General features: G+C 50.1%; 1 protein-coding gene across 2 annotated transcripts in view; it reads right to left on the bottom strand.

Annotated features, from left to right (window-relative positions):
* Window positions 1–15,830, bottom strand: part of Cplx2 (complexin 2) — a 74,186-nt gene extending 58,356 nt beyond the window's left edge. Inside the window, exons 1-2 of one of the 2 annotated variants that reach the window (XM_085699539.2) lie at window positions 15,660–15,830; window positions 6,642–6,721 (exon numbers count right to left, since the gene is read on the bottom strand). The gene's annotated coding sequence lies outside the window, so the exon portion shown is untranslated. Of the gene's footprint in view, window positions 1–6,641; window positions 6,722–15,188; window positions 15,409–15,659 lie in introns of those variants that run through there. The other variant, XM_048447850.3, reaches the window with a different exon arrangement.
* Window positions 15,831–17,692: the final 1,862 nt, after the last annotated feature.

Genomic DNA, 17,692 nt, shown 5'->3' with positions numbered 1-17,692 from the left:
AAGCCTGGGGTGGGGTTAGGAGCCTATGCACTGACTCCTGACTGAGGTGCTGACCCTGGTCCAGCCACTGTAAGAGAAAGGAGGCCCCAGGGACTGTCCCCACAAGTCAGGCTGAAGGAATCACACTGCTGGGGGTCCCTTGGTTCTTCAGAAGAGACCCCTAAGGATCTGGGCTTCCTAGAATGGCTCCTTCCTTCCTTTGATCTCAGCTCTTTCTCAGCTCCAGTCCTGCATGTTGTGTTCCAGCTTTCATACTTTCTCTTGGCCCAGAGTACACAGAGCCAGACCCATTGGGACTGTGAATCTCAAGTTCAGCTGTGACTGATGCCTCCCATATGAGGCCTCAAAATTGCCATCCCAGCTCCTCTTCCAGACCCTCTGAGTCCCTGGGTAGCTGATGACACCTAGAACCCCCTTTATGGAGAACAGGAAACCTTGCATTAGATGCTATCAACATAGCTGAACTTACATATGACCCTTCAAGCGCAGATGTGAACAGTTTGGGTTTCCACCTGCTTCTTCAGAATGCTAAGCTGGCCCAGGCCACCTCTTCTGGATCCTCAATTCCCTCCTGGTGGAACCACCCAATCTTCTTTTTTTTTTAAGATTAGCCTTGCTACAAATTGATAGATCTAGAAAACATCATACTGAGCGAGGTAACCTAGACCCAGAAAGACAAATATATTTACTCATTCATAAGTGGCTTTTAGACACAAAACAAAGAAAACCAGCCTACAATTCACAATCCCAGAGAAACTTAGACAACAATGAGGACTCTAAGAGAGACATACATGGATCTAATCTACATGGAAAGCAGGAAAAGACAAGATTTGCTGAGTAAATTAGGAGCGTGGAGACCATGGGAGAGGGTTGAAGGGGAGAGGAAAGGAAGGAAGGAGAACAGAGAAAAATTTATAGCTCAATAAAATCAATTAAAAAATCAGAAAAGAGAGAGAAAGAGAGAAAAAAAAGATTAGCCTTGCTAAACACCAGAGGCCTGAGATCTGTTCCAGACCTAACTTCTAGCCATGGCCTAGGTCTTACTGACTTTTGACTAAGCTAGTGTCCTGGTTCTTACACCTCTGTCTCAATCAGGAAACCCTCGGTCACTTTCTTGGCAATGTTCCTCCTTCTCAGGAGCCTGCATTACCCCCTCCAGGATACCTCCCCCGAAGGTTGGAGATATGGTAATGAGAGATATCCCTGCAAATGGGCTAGCATGGGCTTTAAGTTGAGGGGCCCTACAACGTTCCTGCTTCATTAGTACGTCCTTAGTCAAGGGATATCTTCATCTTTTTTACTCCTGTGCATTTTGCTTGTAGTGCTCTACAGTTTGCACGTAACAAGAGAAGCGTTTCAGCTTCTCATCTTAAGTGGACATGCTTTTAAAAAGGGAACATGAGATCTATTATATAAGCAAGAATCCGGTATAGATCTTTCTTGATTTATGATGGGGTCACATCCTGATAACCTTACTGTAAATCGGAAATGTTGTAAGTAGAAACACAGTTAAATATCTTTGCGGAATGCCCAAGCTTAGCAGCATAGTACATGGTGGAGTGTTGTGTCTCCCTTTGTCACTGGGTGACTGACTAGGAGCTGGGCTCCCTGCCACTGTCCGGCATTGCTGGAGACAGGCTCATACAGCACACCGATAGCTCAGGGACAGATTAAGACTCAAGATTCCAAGTGTTATTTGTGTGTGTGTGTGTGTGTGTGTGTGTGTGTGTGTGTGCATGCATGAATGCATGTGTGTGCCAGAGGACAACTTTGGTGTTCTTCCTCAGGCTCTGTCCATAGTTTAAAGAATTGCAGTCATTTATTTGCTCATGTATTTGTTTATTGACTTATTGGCTTGCTTGTGTGCTCCTGTAGACGTCAGAGGGACAACCTTTGGGGGTTGGGTCTCTTTCTCTACCATGTATGCTTTCAGATTGAACTCAGGTTGTTAGGCATGGAGACAAGGATCTCCCCTCCCTGGGCTATCTCACTGGCTCTAAAGATGCAGCCAAGGCTAACCTCAAACTCATGTTCCTCTTGTCCCTGCTTCTTGATCACGTTCTACCAGAATGAGACATCACAACTGACTTTCTTTTTTGAATACGGTTTTTTCTTTAACCTAGAACTGGACACCTGCTTTGCCTCAGTGAATGAGCTTGACGCTAGGTCCACAGACATATGAAAGTCAGAGTAGAGAGACAGAAATAAGAACTCAAAGTTTTGAGTCCCTCCTAAGCGACAGACACCATGGTTGGCATTTTACATGGATTATTTCAGATCACCCCCCCATTTTATTTATGCCCCCCCTCTGTGATTTCTGCTCTCCAAGTGCTATCCATTTGCCTGGCAGGTCTCTTTACACTGATTTGTCTTCTTTAAAATGCACAAAGTTATCTTCCCAGAAAAATGCTGTATTATTTCCATAAATCAGAGTTTGATAAATGGCTTCCATATTTCTCATGTGCACTGATTGTGAGTTGCTGAAATAACAGATATGCATCTCTGTACCACCTAAAGTCATCTTACACGGCATCCACCTTGTGTTGCGAGTCTTTGAGGAATTCAGCAGCATCTCAGCTAAAGCGGCACATACCCCTGGGAGGATACTTTACAGACCAGAACAGTCCTTCCTAAAGTCCCAGCAGTGTGGAGGGATGGAGCTGGATTTGAATCCAACTGTCTACCTCTGGGTGCTTAGGCCTTTTCAACTCCATTGCTTGTCAAATATATGTATTTTTAAATCCAAAGACCCTTTTAAAAATAAAAGTTTACTTGGGAGTCCAGTACATAAAACAAATACAAGCAGAGATTTTGTGATTAAGATGGCTAAGGAATCCAGGGTGTGTGTGTGTGTATGTGGGGGGTAACTTTCCTTCCACAAAAATCATCCTCTTAATGTCTCATGAGACCCTTTCTCAGAAGCCTGGAACTCATAAGGACATCGTTTCAAACCCATAGTCTGTTACTGTCCCTTGGTTCTATTTAATTCAACTTTCTCTGTAGACTCCTGAGGGGTGAGTTGTGGGTCCGTCTGTTCTTCCTGGTTGGGCCTCTCTGCTTTTAGACTTTGGCCACCTTGAGAATTTTGAAATCCTCCGTCTTGCCATCTTGAAACAGTTCCTTGGCTTTCCAAGCCTGGCTCTGACCTCATTGTTCATCCATCACCTGTTGATGCAACCGTATCTAGTATTTTAGAAGGCACAAAGGGGACGTGGAAACTAGGAGATTTTCCTTTTATGAGGTCTCACTGGTGTTGGCGACAGACACAGGCATGCCCAGAGTGCAGCCATGAGCATCCCCTGCTCACCCAAAGCTCATTTGCTCCCCAGGTTCCTGTCTTCCTCAGGACTCTGGTTGAATCTTGGGTAGTGACTGAGATAGAGCCAGCCAAAGTGCCCCAGACATGCTGGCTGCCTTCTACAGTGATGTCAGAGGTCGATGTCCATCCCCACCCTGATCCTAAGACACTGGTCCTCTCAGCAGTATCTGACTTACTCTGAAATTAGAGCCACACCTCACTCAGACCCCACATCTTCTTCCCAATGCGGGCCATTTCCAAGTAACCCAGCAGTTGCCTAGCTCCCCACCTCGGCCTGTTTTCTCTTCTCATGGCAGAGTTTGTTTGACCACCTAACTTAGAGGTCAGGTTCCCTATGAAGCTCCTCTTTGCCCAGAAAAAGAGGAACTTAGTGCCTTAAAAATATGAGCAGATCTGGACAAAATTCCAACCAATTTTAAATGTTTCTAAATGATAGTCCACCTTAATGTACTCCTGGACCATATCGACACAACTACCCATTTTCCTTAGTCCTGAATATGGCCCTGGTCCTCTCTGAGATGTCCTGAAATGTCCTCAGAGCATCATCTTGGGGGGGGGGGGTTGTCTCACTTGTGCTAGAAGACCAGGTCTCAGCTAAGGCTAAGCCCAAGTTCTGGAAAGGTTTGTCTTGGTGGACCCATGTACATTACTAAGTTCAAAACTTCCCATGTCACTTAGATAACTTTGCTCAAGTCAAGGCATCACCAAGTCAGGCATCACCAGCCAAGTCACTTACTGTGCACTGCTGCTTGCTCATACTAAGCCAGGTCACCATCAGGGAACAAGCGTCCAGCAATGAACAAGATGCACTCCCAACTCTCCAGAAACGTTTCTGCTTTGAATCAAGATTCCAGTCTCAAAATTTCCCTGAGCAAAAACATTTCCCATGCACAAAAGGCTGGAATGGGATCCTATGCCTCTGGCCTTCTCCCAAAGGTTTGCTGTCGTGGTTTGAATGCTGGTCCCCAGCTATATAACCTTTAGGAGGTGGAGCCTGCCTGGTGGAAGGTCCCTATGTGTGTCTTAGTCTTCACTGTGAGCAGCGGTCACCTCACACACCTGCTGCTGCAGATGGCCAGCTCCCACCACCCCAGGGGACTGAAATCTCTGTAACCCTGAGCCCAAACAGTCTGTCGCCTCTGATGTAGCAGGCAGGTGCTCTGTCACAGTTGCGATCACCCTTCTCAAATCACCTCCTGGAGTACTGAGCTGAGCACCTCTGATGGCAGAGCTGGCTGCCCCTTCCCCTTTAGGGTCTGCTGTGTAGGGGTCCTGAGTCTTTTCTTCATTGTTCAGTCGCTTGCTTATTTCCTCAAAGCCTTCACTAAACACTTAGTACAGATGTGCTCAGCACCACACAGACATCACCACATTTAATTCCCTGTGACAATTAAATTGTCCAGGTCTCTGAATAATCAATATAAATCTAGAGGCATTTAAGTGACCAGCTAGGATGTAACTCAGCCCTGACGCCAAAGCCACGCTTTCTGCCTCTCTCTCTGCTGCCTGTTAGAACAGCCGAATAGACTGTAGTCACCAAAGCTTACAGAAACACATTCTCTACGGAGGGAAAGAGAGGATTAATGGATATCTTATGGAGGGGCCGAATCCCACCTGACTACTTTATTAGAATTCTGTAGAGTGAACTATGTAGGGAGATAAATGGTGACTTTCACAAAAAGCCTTTGTTAAGTTTCTATCCCAAAGCCTATTAATAAAATTGATTCATTATAGAATTGGGCAGGAGTGGGTGGCAAGTGGGAGGAAGCCTATTTTTATATGGATAGAGAACTGGCTTAGAGACAGGAGGGAGGGTGGGGGATAATGGGTGCTTTTTCAAACCAAGAGCTAGGGTTCCCCAGGAATTGCTATTGAGTTAGGGTTAGCTATAGGTGTTGAGAAAATAGTGTGTGCGAGCCCTGGTCCAAACCTGGGGCAGCCCAGGGAAGCTGGGTTCTGTTAATTTCTTAGAGGATCCAAGGAAGGCAGTGTGAGAAGTCTTCATGATTGCAGGGATTACCCTTCAGGGATCTGCAGAAGGTGACCAGGGAGCAGGAAGACCTCCACGCTGTGGCCACAAAGGTGGAGGTGATATCGGTTCTACCACTGACTCTGTGGGATACTAGGCAGGTCCCTCACCCTCTTGGGTCTCAGTTTTCTTTCCTATACATTGAAGTGTCGGCTCTGATGGCCTGGGAGAATGGAACGCCCCGGGTGGAGGACACTAACTTGAAACAGGAAATGCTAACGAGAAAGTTTTCATTTCTTATAACCCAAACACCCACCTGATGGGATTTCTCCCCTTCTCCCCCTCCCCCTCCCCTGTGACTATCAGGCAGAGAGCCACGAGGTCTGTGGTGCTGGGGCTCAGAGCCCAGCCAGGGATTCCTCAGTGGCGTTGTCTGTGGATGACTCAGCATCGTAAATAGCTCCCATCTGGATGAGCCACGGTATCTATAGCGTTTGCACGATCTCTGTATCCATACACCCTCTCGCTGTGCAAATATGTGGATCACTGTATGCTAAATATGAGGTGGCCTGGAGACGTTCCTCCTCTTAGAAGACTATTTGCTAGGAAACTCAAGACAGTTTATTTAAAGAAACAAGTTTACAATTACGCACATTGTGGCGGGGCAGAGATGATGTGGATGGAAGGATGCTGGGGGTGGGGCTGACCAGGCTCGGCCTGCTAACCTGCAAGAGAGCAGAGGCTGATTGCTCCATCCATGGTCCTTCTGTATTTGCCGAACCGAGCAATGGACACACTGCTGAGATACGCGGATGGGGTAGGAGAGGGAGGGGTGCTATATTTCAGTGGAAAGAACAAGGAGCTGGCGGTCACAGGAGAGCCAGGTCCTGGTCCAGTCGTCCCTATCTTGCCACAGATGAATCATCAGTTTGTTCATTCACTTGTTAAACACTACCCGAGTCCCCCTGTGTGCATTGGCTCCAGTCAAGGAGAGTGGATGGGGATTTAGCCTTCTCCCTCTGGCTGGCCTGTACACTAGGTTAGTCCTGGCCTGTACACTGGGCTAGCCCTGGCCTGTACACTGGGCTAGCTCTGGCCTGTACACTGGGCTAGCCTCTGAGCTTCAGTTTTTTTTTTCCTCTGGAAGCAGGGATGGGAATGCTCACCTCGGGCTTTCAGAGATAGCTCTGGATAAGATATTGTGTCAACGATGCTGCCTAAGCCATCTCACTGCCCCTAGCTGACCCATCTCACTCCAACTTGGAAACAGAAGAATGACCCCCTTCATCTTAGTCCCAGGCAAGAGGCTCCCTGAATGCCACCCATGGCTATGACCTTGGGCAGCGCCCTTACCTGTGCTTTCTGGATGAACTGGGATGCAGGGACCTCACGCACCAAGCAGGGTTGATGGCATGTCAGAGATGTTCAGCTTCCTAGAGAAGGAGAGAGGATTTGGAACTGAGAGTGTAGCCAGGGGTGGGGCTTCCTAAGTGAACAGTGAGACCCCAGTGTCCTCAGCCACTGCCACCTCCTGCCAAGGCCGCCACTGCTTCTTTTGGTTCTAGCAAGGAGCTGGGTGGGATGGGGCTCTGCCTGGCATCAGATCCAGCTCCTGGCTCCTTCTCCCCTAATCTGCTGGCAGTCGCCCATCTTATTTACTGGCTCACAAAACACTTGGATGGTGCCACCAGTATCTGATTGGTGTCAACAGACACATTTTATTGACAGTCATGTCTAGTTTCCAGTTCGGGCCTTGGGGATATCCGTTGCACATCCCTGACCCTCTGCTCCCTCTCACATATTATGGGGCTTTGGCAGGGTCAATTCCTGCATGTAAACTGGATCTTGGCTATGAAGACACATAGAACACTAGCCCCTCAAATCCTAGTTTCTTCCCTCACTTTAGCCTTGGGGTGCCAATCTTGTCGTAGAAGGCAGGCGATAGTGTGTCTGTGTCTGTTTCCAGACCTTCCACAAGGTCTGCCAAGGTCAGTGCCCCGCCAGTGTTTGTTGACCGAGCCTGCTCTCATGGTCTGGTGGAGCTGTCTTTGCACATTGAAGATTAGAAAGGTCAGTTCTGGAGAACAGAGACAGGAAGGTATCTAGAAGCACCCGTGGAGCTGGGACCCCAACCCATAACTCTCGCACTTGTCCACCCCAGCTGCTGACTTCAGGGCCTGGAAGGTGACCCCTTTTAGGCTGAGCACCCGATGTAGGCTGTGGAGAGGCCTTCAATGGCTGCTTACCCACTTCCTCCCAGTACAGCCTGAAACTTCCTCCTGGACTCTCTCCCTATCCTCTTTCCAATAACGGTCTCTTTCCCGGTGCTCCAGGAGCGGGCGGATCTGTCATTTATCACCATGGGGACTGAGGTTCAGAAGGATGAAGGGCTGCCCGGCTCACAGAGGCACTAAGTGGTGAAGCAGGGAGTCTCACAGCGGTGACTCAAGGCCCTTTGTCACCAGTAGTCTTCAGGTCCACTTTGGACGATGGTGCATCCATCCGACCCCCACTTTGTGTGATCCTGATTGACCGCACACAGCTCTAGCCTTGAAGCCCGCTGTCAGAAAAGGAGCTCCTTCAGGCTGCCCCACCCCAAGTCCAGGACTGAGCAGGACTTTGGTAGGTGTCTGATGAATGAGTGCCTGAGTAGGAACTGTGTGGCTGAGCGAGAGGGCCAGGCCATGTTCGAATGCCGTGGCACAGCCGAAAAAGGGACAAATGTGATCCCTACTCTCTGAGAAAATCAGCAACTGGATTGGAACCAAGACCAAGTTACTGTTTTCTGATTGGCTGGGGTGGGGAAGTGGAGTTGTGTGTGTATGTGTGTGTGTATTTCAGGGAACAGATGGGTGGAGGGACTACATTCTGCCCAGGAACAGCATCTAAGTGCAGACAGTGATTTGTGTGTCTTAGGCTGGGCCACCTCGGTGCAGGATCAAGTACCTGATCTTTAAGAAGTCAACGAAGAAAAATGGATGGTACAGTTAACTGCTTGGTGTCCCAAACAGCTAGTACTTTAGGTGTTGACACATAGTAGGTGTCGGCACATAGTAGGTGCCGGCACATAGTAGGTGCTTAGTCAACTGTGGAGTGAATTAGAGAGTAGGCAGAGAGCAGGTCAGGATAACTTCCATCTCAGGGCTTGTGGGAGTCCAAAGCATCAGCTCTTAGGTTGGCTGCAGACACATCCACAGCGAGTTATCCTAACTGCCCAGGGAGGCTTTCAGTTTCAACACCCTGTCTTGAACATCTCACTACCTGGCCAGTCCAGTGTCATAGACTCCTTCTACAGAGGATGGCAAAGAGGCTCAATCAGGACTTGGCCCATAGTTGAAGCCCAGGACCCGTGTCCGTCTCTAGAAGTGAGATGCGGACAGCTGCTAAGAAAGCAGTTGACGGAAACACAGCGTGAGTCCCACTCTAACGCAGCTTGTCAAGGGTGCTCCTCTCCATGAATAGCAGGGGCTTCCCTGAGAAGAGGAACTGGGGCCTGGAACGTAGACAGACTGAGAGGGCAGTGGAATGGGGAGAAACACCATCTGCAAAATCAGAGGGGCAGTATGGTCCATAAGGAAACTTGGAAGTGTGTGGCTTGGCTTGGGGCAAGATCCGTGGGGCCCACGTGTGTGGTAGAGAACCCTTGGCGGGCCCCAGATCTGTGCCTCCAGAAGACTGGGAGCACTGGATTTGAGTGAGGAGGTGGGACCTTGAGAGTGTCTTGCCAGGCTGTGGGAGGCCCCCACTGTTGGCCACTTCCCCTCTATTTACTCCTTTTCCATCCTGCGACCTTGCTGGGTTTTTCCTTGACCCAGGGCATCTGGCCTTTCTGCTTCTTATGCCTGCATGCTTCCTGTGGTCAGCTTCTTCTTCTTTTTCTTTTATTGAGATGTTAGCTTCACTACCTCTTCCTGAATTCTTCGCCAGATGCTTTATTAAACAGGCCCACTTTCTGTTACACATCCCTTCTTTAACCTCTTAGAACTTGTAGAACCTGGCAAAATGATTTAAAGTGTTTGTTTTCTTTCTCCCCATTAGACTTGAGCTTTGTGAAGGCCAGATCCTTGTTCTGCCCCAAGGATGGCTCAGGGAGACACTTCCGTGTCTGTCTGCACATTTGGGAAACAGGAGGATAATACTTACTCTACAGGGTTATTGACAGCATTGAAGACACACTTGTATGTGGCCTGCCAGAGCCTGCGTGACCCCAGGGATCCCACCAGTCCTTCTCCACTTTCTGGATCGTGAGGCTGAAGAGGACAGGACTGGCTATGTGGCTAAGAGATGATGGGATGGGCTTCTCTGAGGTCGGAGAAGTGCCTGGCCCCGCACCCTGCTCTGAGCAGGCGGTCAGCAGCGAGAGCTGGCTCTGGTCCCCTCCAGCCATCTGCTGCTTGAACTGAAAGACCCTACTTGCTTGCTTGGCTGTCACAACTTGCCAACGAGTCAGCCACAGGAATTCTAATGACTGGGTTTTTGTGGAATACAAAGGGCTGCCGCTCACAAATGGAGAAATGCTTTTTCTCTGCATCGGCAATTACAACACTGAACGTCCAGGCAACGTCTTGTAGGTACGTTACCAAGATTAACTTCTGCACCCTATGAAGGGTTGCTTGTAGGGGCTCGAGGGGGCAGCTAGGAAAGTGCACACCTCGGTGTCTTTCATCACAAGAGAACCTGGGGCTCGAGGGGCTTGAGAACCCCCTCAAGACAAACCTCTCTAGCTGTTTGATCTATTTTAAGGAGAGCCGTTTCCTCGCCACCTTAAATGCATAAATCTCCTCAAGGCTTCGAGGTTTCTGATGTGTCCTCTCCCATTTGGTTACTGACTCAGCAATGTATTATATAAATATTGGCTGAGAACATACTAGGCATTCTTATAGGCTCTGAGGATGTCACTGAGTATCAAAACATAACCTGCCGTTGCCATCCTACACGGGGGAGACAGACGGCTGAGTCCTGCTGGTAACCGGCTGTGTGATTGTGGGTTACTTCCCTTCCCTCTCTGGGCCTTGGGCTTTTGTTGTCCTACACTACCAGGTCTCCTCTTAGAATTTTCTGATGGCCCCCAGTGATTATAGAGCATGACAGACGCCCCTAGCCTGTGACTGCAGGTCCCTCACAGCATCTTGGTCACCCATTCTCTCTTTTGTCCCCTTTTATTTAGAAGTACCCACACTGCCCTTTCTTTTTTTGTTTTTATTTTTTGCATGTGTGGTGTATGTATGTGCCTCTGTGTGTGTGTGTGTGTGTGCGTGTGTGTGTACACATGTGCACCAGAGGTCAATGTCAGGTTCCTGCCTTATTTTTTTGAGACAGGGGTTCTCATTGGTTTGGTTAGAATAGCTGATCAGGAAGGCCCAGGAAGCCTCCTGTCTCCACCTCCCCAACACTAGGATTGCTTGTGCGCACAATCACACTTAGCTTTATGGTGAGTGCCGGGGATCTGAACGCATTCCTCATGCTTGCCAGGCAAGCCCCTAATGGCTGAGCCAACCTCCAGCCCTCACATTTACTCTCTGATTGCTTCACAGTTTAATCCTTACAGGATCCCCTTGAAGGAGGGACTTGTATTCATCATCTCTAGAATAAGGAAGTGGAGGCCACAAGGGGAGATATCAGCTCCTAATTCACAAAGCTGCTCAATGGAGGGCTGGAATCTGAGCTAGACAGTCCAGGTCCAAGGCCATGTACCCCTGTCTGCCACTGTCGCAGACTGGCCCTCACCATGTGGTGATGCAATCTTTGTCTGTTTGTCTGGGTGCTGAGCAATCTCATCCCCACTCTCTCCTCTGCTCCTAGCCCATCATCCTGGGCCACCCACTCTCCACATAGCCACCAGAAGCTTATTTAAAAAGAAAAATCAGTTTTATCATTTTTTATGTATTTTGAATAAAACTCCACCTTGTGACCATGGCTTGGAAGTTCTGCACTGTCTACCCCTGCCCTGCCCTTCCCTGCCTTGGTCTATGGCCAGTTCTCTGTGTATTTACTCAATTCCAGACACACTGACCTCCTACCTGTCCCCAACCAGCCCAGGCTCACATTTAGCCATTTGCTCTTTCCAGAGTGCTTTTACCCACAGTAGGACATGACTCTGTTGTTTGGACCTCAGTTCCATGTCACCATTTCCATACTAACTGTTTAGGTGTTTTCATCTTTACCTTTGATTGTTATTAATGATGGCGTCTACTCTGAGGATGTGAGCCCCAGGAAAGCAGGTGTCAGATGTATCTAGTTCTGTCTGTCACCGGCACCTGCAGTGTCTGGTGTGGAAGAGCCTGTCAGTGACTAAGTGTCTTGAAGGAAGAGAGCCCCTGAGGCTCTCTTCGTGGCAATTTGGCTAGGCCCTGAGAATGTGGTCACCCGGATCTGCTCATTCAGGCTAACTTCACAGGTGCACGCTCACTATCCGCCACCAGCTTTCCTGCCTGCAGAGTTAATGTTAGGCATGAGGCAAGTTCATTGGCTGCTTTTTGCTGACTTCCCTCACTAGGGATGCTAAGAGCTCCTTGCCTGTTTCTTTGTTTGCCTTCCTTTAACTTTGGGTAAGTTGTGAGATATTATCTTTCACAGTATGTCACAGGTCAGTGGCTTCCCTGAGAAGGGAAAATGCTAACTTTTTAAGTCAGAACACCAGAACCCAATCAGGGCACATCCACTCAACACAGCGGTTACATCTCATCAGTCACGGGAGAGACTTTAAACTCTAAAGAGACACAGAGTGCTGAGTTCCGCCAGGGCCGGGGCCAAACACTACTCATTGAGCACATCAAAGGAGCTCAGAGGGATGTGTGGCCAAATCCAGGGCAAACGGAGAAACAGACTTTCTCTTTCTGGCTTCATCCTCCAGGACTAAATGAAACTGCAGAACTCCAGAATGAAGTCTGGGTGTCTAACTTTGGAGCCCTTTGCTAACAAGAAGCAAACAGTGACCTGGGAGATGCGCACGGTGGCCGGAGGACTGGTGTCACCAGCCTTGACATCACTCCTAAAGCCCGTGAAAAGGCAGCTTGTCAGGCCTGAAAGGTCACCCACCACATGTGGGAAACCAGGAAGATTCTCTTCTCTGCCCTACTTTCAGGAGCTGGGAAGGAACTGTTGTACCTACCAGAAAACCCCAAGGCCAAATTTTATAGGCAAAACAGTGAACTGAAAAGCTCTCTGGACAATAAGTTCAAAGATCCTGGCCCTGCTCTCAGGACCGGGGAAGCCCCTGTTTCTGTAGACTGTGGCTTACTGATCGCCACACCTTCCACCTGTATGACCTCATGATGAAGGCCACTTGGAAGGGAAACTCATTGTCTGGATTGTGGCTGATGGCCTCTGCCTTGGTAGCCATTAGGGTATCATCATCGCACAATTCTGGCTCGGTACAATCTGTCATCTCCCCTCTCCTCCCAAGTAACTCCTTCTCACGCAGGTGTCACCACAGTGGGGCTTATTCCCCAAAACTTCCTGCTGAGGACAGGAGTGTCCTCAGTTTTTAATCCCTCGCTCATCACTCAATGGTGGATGCAGGAAGGTCAAGATCAATGACACCTGAGGTGGTGTGGTACCTGAGTGACGCAAGTTGTCATTGATATTGAAAATATCTCTGCACAAAATAGGTCTTAGATGATGTCTTGGGACTGTTTTTCCAAAATAAGTCAGTGTGTGTGTGTGTGTGTGTGTGTGTGTGTGTGTGTGTGTATTTGTGTGCTTTCATGTGTATGTGTGTATGCTTATGTGTGTGTGTTTGTGTGTGTGTGTGTATTTGTGTGCTTTCATGTGTATGTGTGTATGCTTATGTGTATGTGTGTTTGTATGTGTGTGTGTGTGTGCTTGCGTGAAATGAGAGTGGGTATGGGTATAGAGAAAATTAATTGGCCAGCCACTGAAGCTGGAGAGTCTCATCCCCCTACCCTGCTCCCTCCCCTGGGGTCTCCTGTAGTGTAGACTGGCCTTGAACACACTTCCAGCCAAGGATAACCTTGAACTTCTGATCATCCTGTCTCCATCTGGGATCACAGTTGTCTGCCACTATGCCAGGTCTATGTGGTGCTGGGAATTGAACCCAGGGCTGGTATATGTCGGACAGGTGCCCTAATGACAGAGCCACATCCCTAGCCTCCCCCTTTCCCTGTCTATTCAAAATATTCTTGAAACATTCCATCCTGAAAGGCACTTTGGGGCCTGGGCTCAGCCTTGCTGTTCTCTGTTCTCAGTCCCCATCCTGGGGACCTTCTGGCATGGTGACATTACCCTGGTGGCTGTGATTTCACACCTCTAGGCCTTTATACACAGCTCCATCTGTCTGCGATCCCTTTTCTCCCACAATCCAACAGTCCTGCCTCTCAAGTCCCACAGCCTTGTTTACTAGCCCGAGTACTTCTCATGACGTGTTTTAATTTTATTTTTCGCTTCCTCTGCTGGCCTGTGGCATCCTTGGGGCGCTTCTCCATCCTCCTCATTACATGTTTTCAGAAATAATGGTATGATGATGATAATAATACTTTTCAGAATAATAGTAATGATGATAGCTACAAAGTTTATTTATTTTTTCAGTGTTAATGTGCCAGGCGCCCACCTCACTAAACTCGTTGCATAGCTGTGACATTAAACCTCAACATAGTGTGTATTGGTAATGCTGTCACCCTTTCTTGAATAGCCAAGATGCTACAAGGTGACAGAGCTGAGGCTGGGTTCTGAATAAAGGCCACCTGTTCTTCTTTGCCTAAGTCCTTAAGGTTCCAGGAGTTGAAGAGCCTGAGTTTTAGGCTCCATTCTACTTCTCAATTGGTGAGTGACTTTAGGGGGCACCTTTGCCCCTTAGGCTCTGTCTGCCCAGTAGAGTCTTTGAGAGAACTAGAGGATCACGTGATACGAGGGCCCTCCCAGCTTCAAACCCCCCGGAGAGATTTTTCTACTGTTGATTTTCTGCCCAGGAGCTGGCTTCCCTCTCTGGGAACCTCCCAGTTTCTCATCCTCAACCTCTCTTCTCGCTAATTGTCGTCTCTCGGAGCAAAACCGCGTTTGCAACCTGCTGCCGGGATCGCCTCTGCCTCCCTCCCTCCTTGCCAAGCTGGGATTTCTCTTTAGGTGGGGGTGGAGCCCTGGGCAAGAGGGAGAGGAGCCTGCAGCTGCCTGGCTCCTTCCTGCGGCTTCCCTGTTGTTTCTCAGCCCCTTTCCCCCTCCTTCCCCCTACCCCGACAGAAACTCAGCTTCACACTTTCTAGGGATGCTCGGGGCACAGCCGGAGCCAGCGGTTTTAGCGGGCAGCCGCGGGCTCTCTGGGTTGGTCTCCCCCAAGTCCGCCGCACGGAGGTGGGGTGGGCATTTGCAGGAAAGGGAGGCGGCGCACTCCTTCCTCCCAGGGCACACTAGGCCCAGCCCGCCCCGCTGGAGCCGGGGACCCCCCCCCCCCACCCCCGTGCCGGTTTCCTCCACCCTCTTTCCGAGTCCTAGCTGAGCCCAGCCACTGCTCCCGCCAGGCCTCGGTGACTGCAGACCCAGGCCGGGGCCGCGGCGGTGACTAGGCCCGGGTCCAGGGCGCCCCCTCCGCAGCACGGGGAGAAATGGGAGTCCCCGACAGGGCAACCTTCGGCCTCGGGGGCGCCCAGGCTCGGGCGCTGCGCTTTGTGGGTCGCCGCCGCCGCCAGGATACAGCGGCTGGCGAGGGCGGCGGGGCGAGCGCGGGTGCGAGCGCGCGGAGCCCCAGGGCCGCTGGGTCCCCAGCGCTCGCGGAGCCCAGACGAGGCCGGGAGCTGTCCCCGGGGCGGTGCTGAAGGGAGCGGGAGAAGCTCTGCGGAGGGAGCGGCCGGAGCGGCGGCGCCTCGCAGGGCTGGGGCAGCGCGGGCCCTCGGCCAGGGTCTCCCCGATCGCTCGGCTGGCGATACGGAACGAGCGCGGTCTACGAACCTGTTGGAGGCAGCAGTTCCTCCGCGGCCGACCAGGGCGCCCGGGACCGAGGCTCTAGCGCGCCTCTCCCTCCCGTCCTCCTCACTCCTCCGCCGAGACGCTCCCTCCTGCCGAGCTTAGCGCGCCACGCGGGGGGCGCAGAACCCCTCTCCTGTCGCCCCGAAAGCTGGCCGAGCCGCAGGGCACACAGCACAGAGGCCTCCCCCAAGGGCAGGCGGGAACCCAGGGAGACCCGAGCTTCCTGAGAAGGGAGGCGGGGGCTGGCTGCTGGGACAACGGCGGCGAGTGGCAGAAGGAAACGGCTGGGAAAGAGGGAGACAGGGGAATTCCTTAGACTCACAGCTCTGCCTTGAAGTTTGGGGATGCGGCGAGCTGGGGGGGGGGTGTTGCTAGGATATCCCGTCTTGGAAATCTCTTTCCACCTCTCTCCATTTCTGTGACCAGTAACTCCAACATACGCCTCACACTTACCTGTTCCATGGCAGACTCCACTCAGCTCTGTCTCTGACATCTCATTCTGGGACGCCATTAACCGTCCCCTAGGGAAATCTTTCTGAAGATAGGATATTTAGGGTCATTCAGCAGCAAAGGACAGAATCTCCTCCCGGGTTCTCACCGCGACAGAGGACTGCTGGTTCTGAGCAGACTTCCCCAGGGCCTTTGCACCTGAGTCTTTTACCTGTTGCTGAAAACCTTACTATTTAGGTTTAATCCGCAAGGTAAGGTGTCCTCACTGTCATTGAGGTCTCTTGTGCCTCGGGTCGGCCTGTAAGTCTCTCTACCAGATGCCCGATCATGCCTTATTATAATTGCTTATCTCCACCCCAAGCTACCAGTCTTGTAGAAACTGGATCCATATTTTTCTTGGGATCCCCAGCACCCAGCACACAATAGTTGTTCAGTTATAACTGCTGTGTCAGGGAGCAAATGTGAGGCACAGCTCTGAGGAACTCCCCTTTCTCCGTGGGACTGCTCATTTGATTTCTGTATTTTTATTGCAGCCTGCAAGGCCCCACTTGGCAGCCTTAGCGCCAACACTTCTCTGAGTCACCAACTCCCCTTACAGTGACCTCAATTTCCACCTTGAGCTGCTTCAAAAGTAGAAGTTGCTGTTTTCTTTGCTTGTCACACTCATCATCTTGACTCATAGGGCTGAATCCTTCTAGTCATTTGAATTTTAGCTCCAATGTTCAAATGCCACTCCCTCGAAGAGGCTGTGTGACCGTGTATTTAGTCAAAGGGTGTCCAACACCTCTGTAGGCAACAGGATCACATCGCAGTATCGAAAGGTTGAGCATCCCTGGTTTCATGCTTTCCCCATTCACTTTGGAGCATACTTCACGAGGCTCACATTTCCACTATTTAGTAGTTTCTGCTCTGAAATAATTTTACATCCTTTGTTATGTATGGGGGACTGGTCTCATATCAAATGGCATCGAATTTGTATACAACCTGCAAAATCTTTCCATATGCTCTTTTTGGGGGACAGGGTCTCGTGTAGCACAGCTGGCCTCTCCTCCTACCTCCATCTCCTAAATGCTGGGAGTGCAGGCCTGTGCCACCAGGCTTGGTCTTCTCTCTACCTCCAGCCATCTGTGCCTGCTGTGAGGTCAGTTGTCAGCATTCTGGGCAGGATAGATCTTAGTCTGCACATCACAGTCCCCTTTTCCTGATGTGTGGGTGACTACAAAATCACCTCTGGGCCAGAAGTCACCAGAGAGGTCTTGAAAAGAGCAGACATCCTTACAAAGGGAAGACATGGCTGGGAGAGGGCCTTAGGCCATTTTGTCATGCTTTAATGGGATATGCCACAGACTGGGCAATTTATCATGAACAGAAATGTACTGGCTCATTGTTCAAGTGGCTGGAGAGCCCGAAGCAGAGGAGTTGGCAAGGGTCTTTTCATTATGTTATCTCATGAGAGAGGAAATGAGAGAGGAATAGGGAGAGGGGGAGGAGGAAGGAGAGGGAAGGAAGGAGAGAGAGGGAGAGAAAGAGAGAGAAACTTCATGTATATATTTTTAAATTTTTTAAATTTTTATTTATTTATTTATTTTTACAGTTCCCCCTCCCTCCCCTCCCACTCACCCCCCATCTGCTCCTCAGAGAGAGTAAGACCTCCTATGGGAAGTCAGTGAATTCTGTCACATCACCAAGGCTCTCCCCCACATGTCTAGGCTGAGCAAGATTTCTCTTCATAGGAAATGGTCTCCAAAGAGCCAGACCATTCATTAGGGATGGCTCCTGTTCCCACTGCCAGTGGCCCCACAAACTGTCCAAGCCACCTACTGTCACCTGATTTGAGAGAGAAACTACTAACTTCAAGCTCTGTGACAATAGTCATTTATCCATTTATGAGGACAGAACCATCGTGAACTAATGCCTCCTATAAGAGAATTCTGTCTCTAATACTTGAGCCTAGAGACATGGTCAGTAACAACAGGGAAATCATAGATATGTGGTTGTGGGTAGAGTCACAGGCCTGAGCAAACCCTTTCCCACCC

The sequence above is a fragment of the Myodes glareolus genome, chromosome 14, assembly GCF_982192425.1.
Source record: "Myodes glareolus chromosome 14, mMyoGla1.1, whole genome shotgun sequence".
Classification (NCBI taxonomy): Eukaryota; Metazoa; Chordata; class Mammalia; order Rodentia; family Cricetidae; genus Myodes; species Myodes glareolus.
The sequence above is the reverse complement of the archived record's forward strand: the minus strand, read 5'-3'. Positions and strand labels throughout refer to the sequence as shown.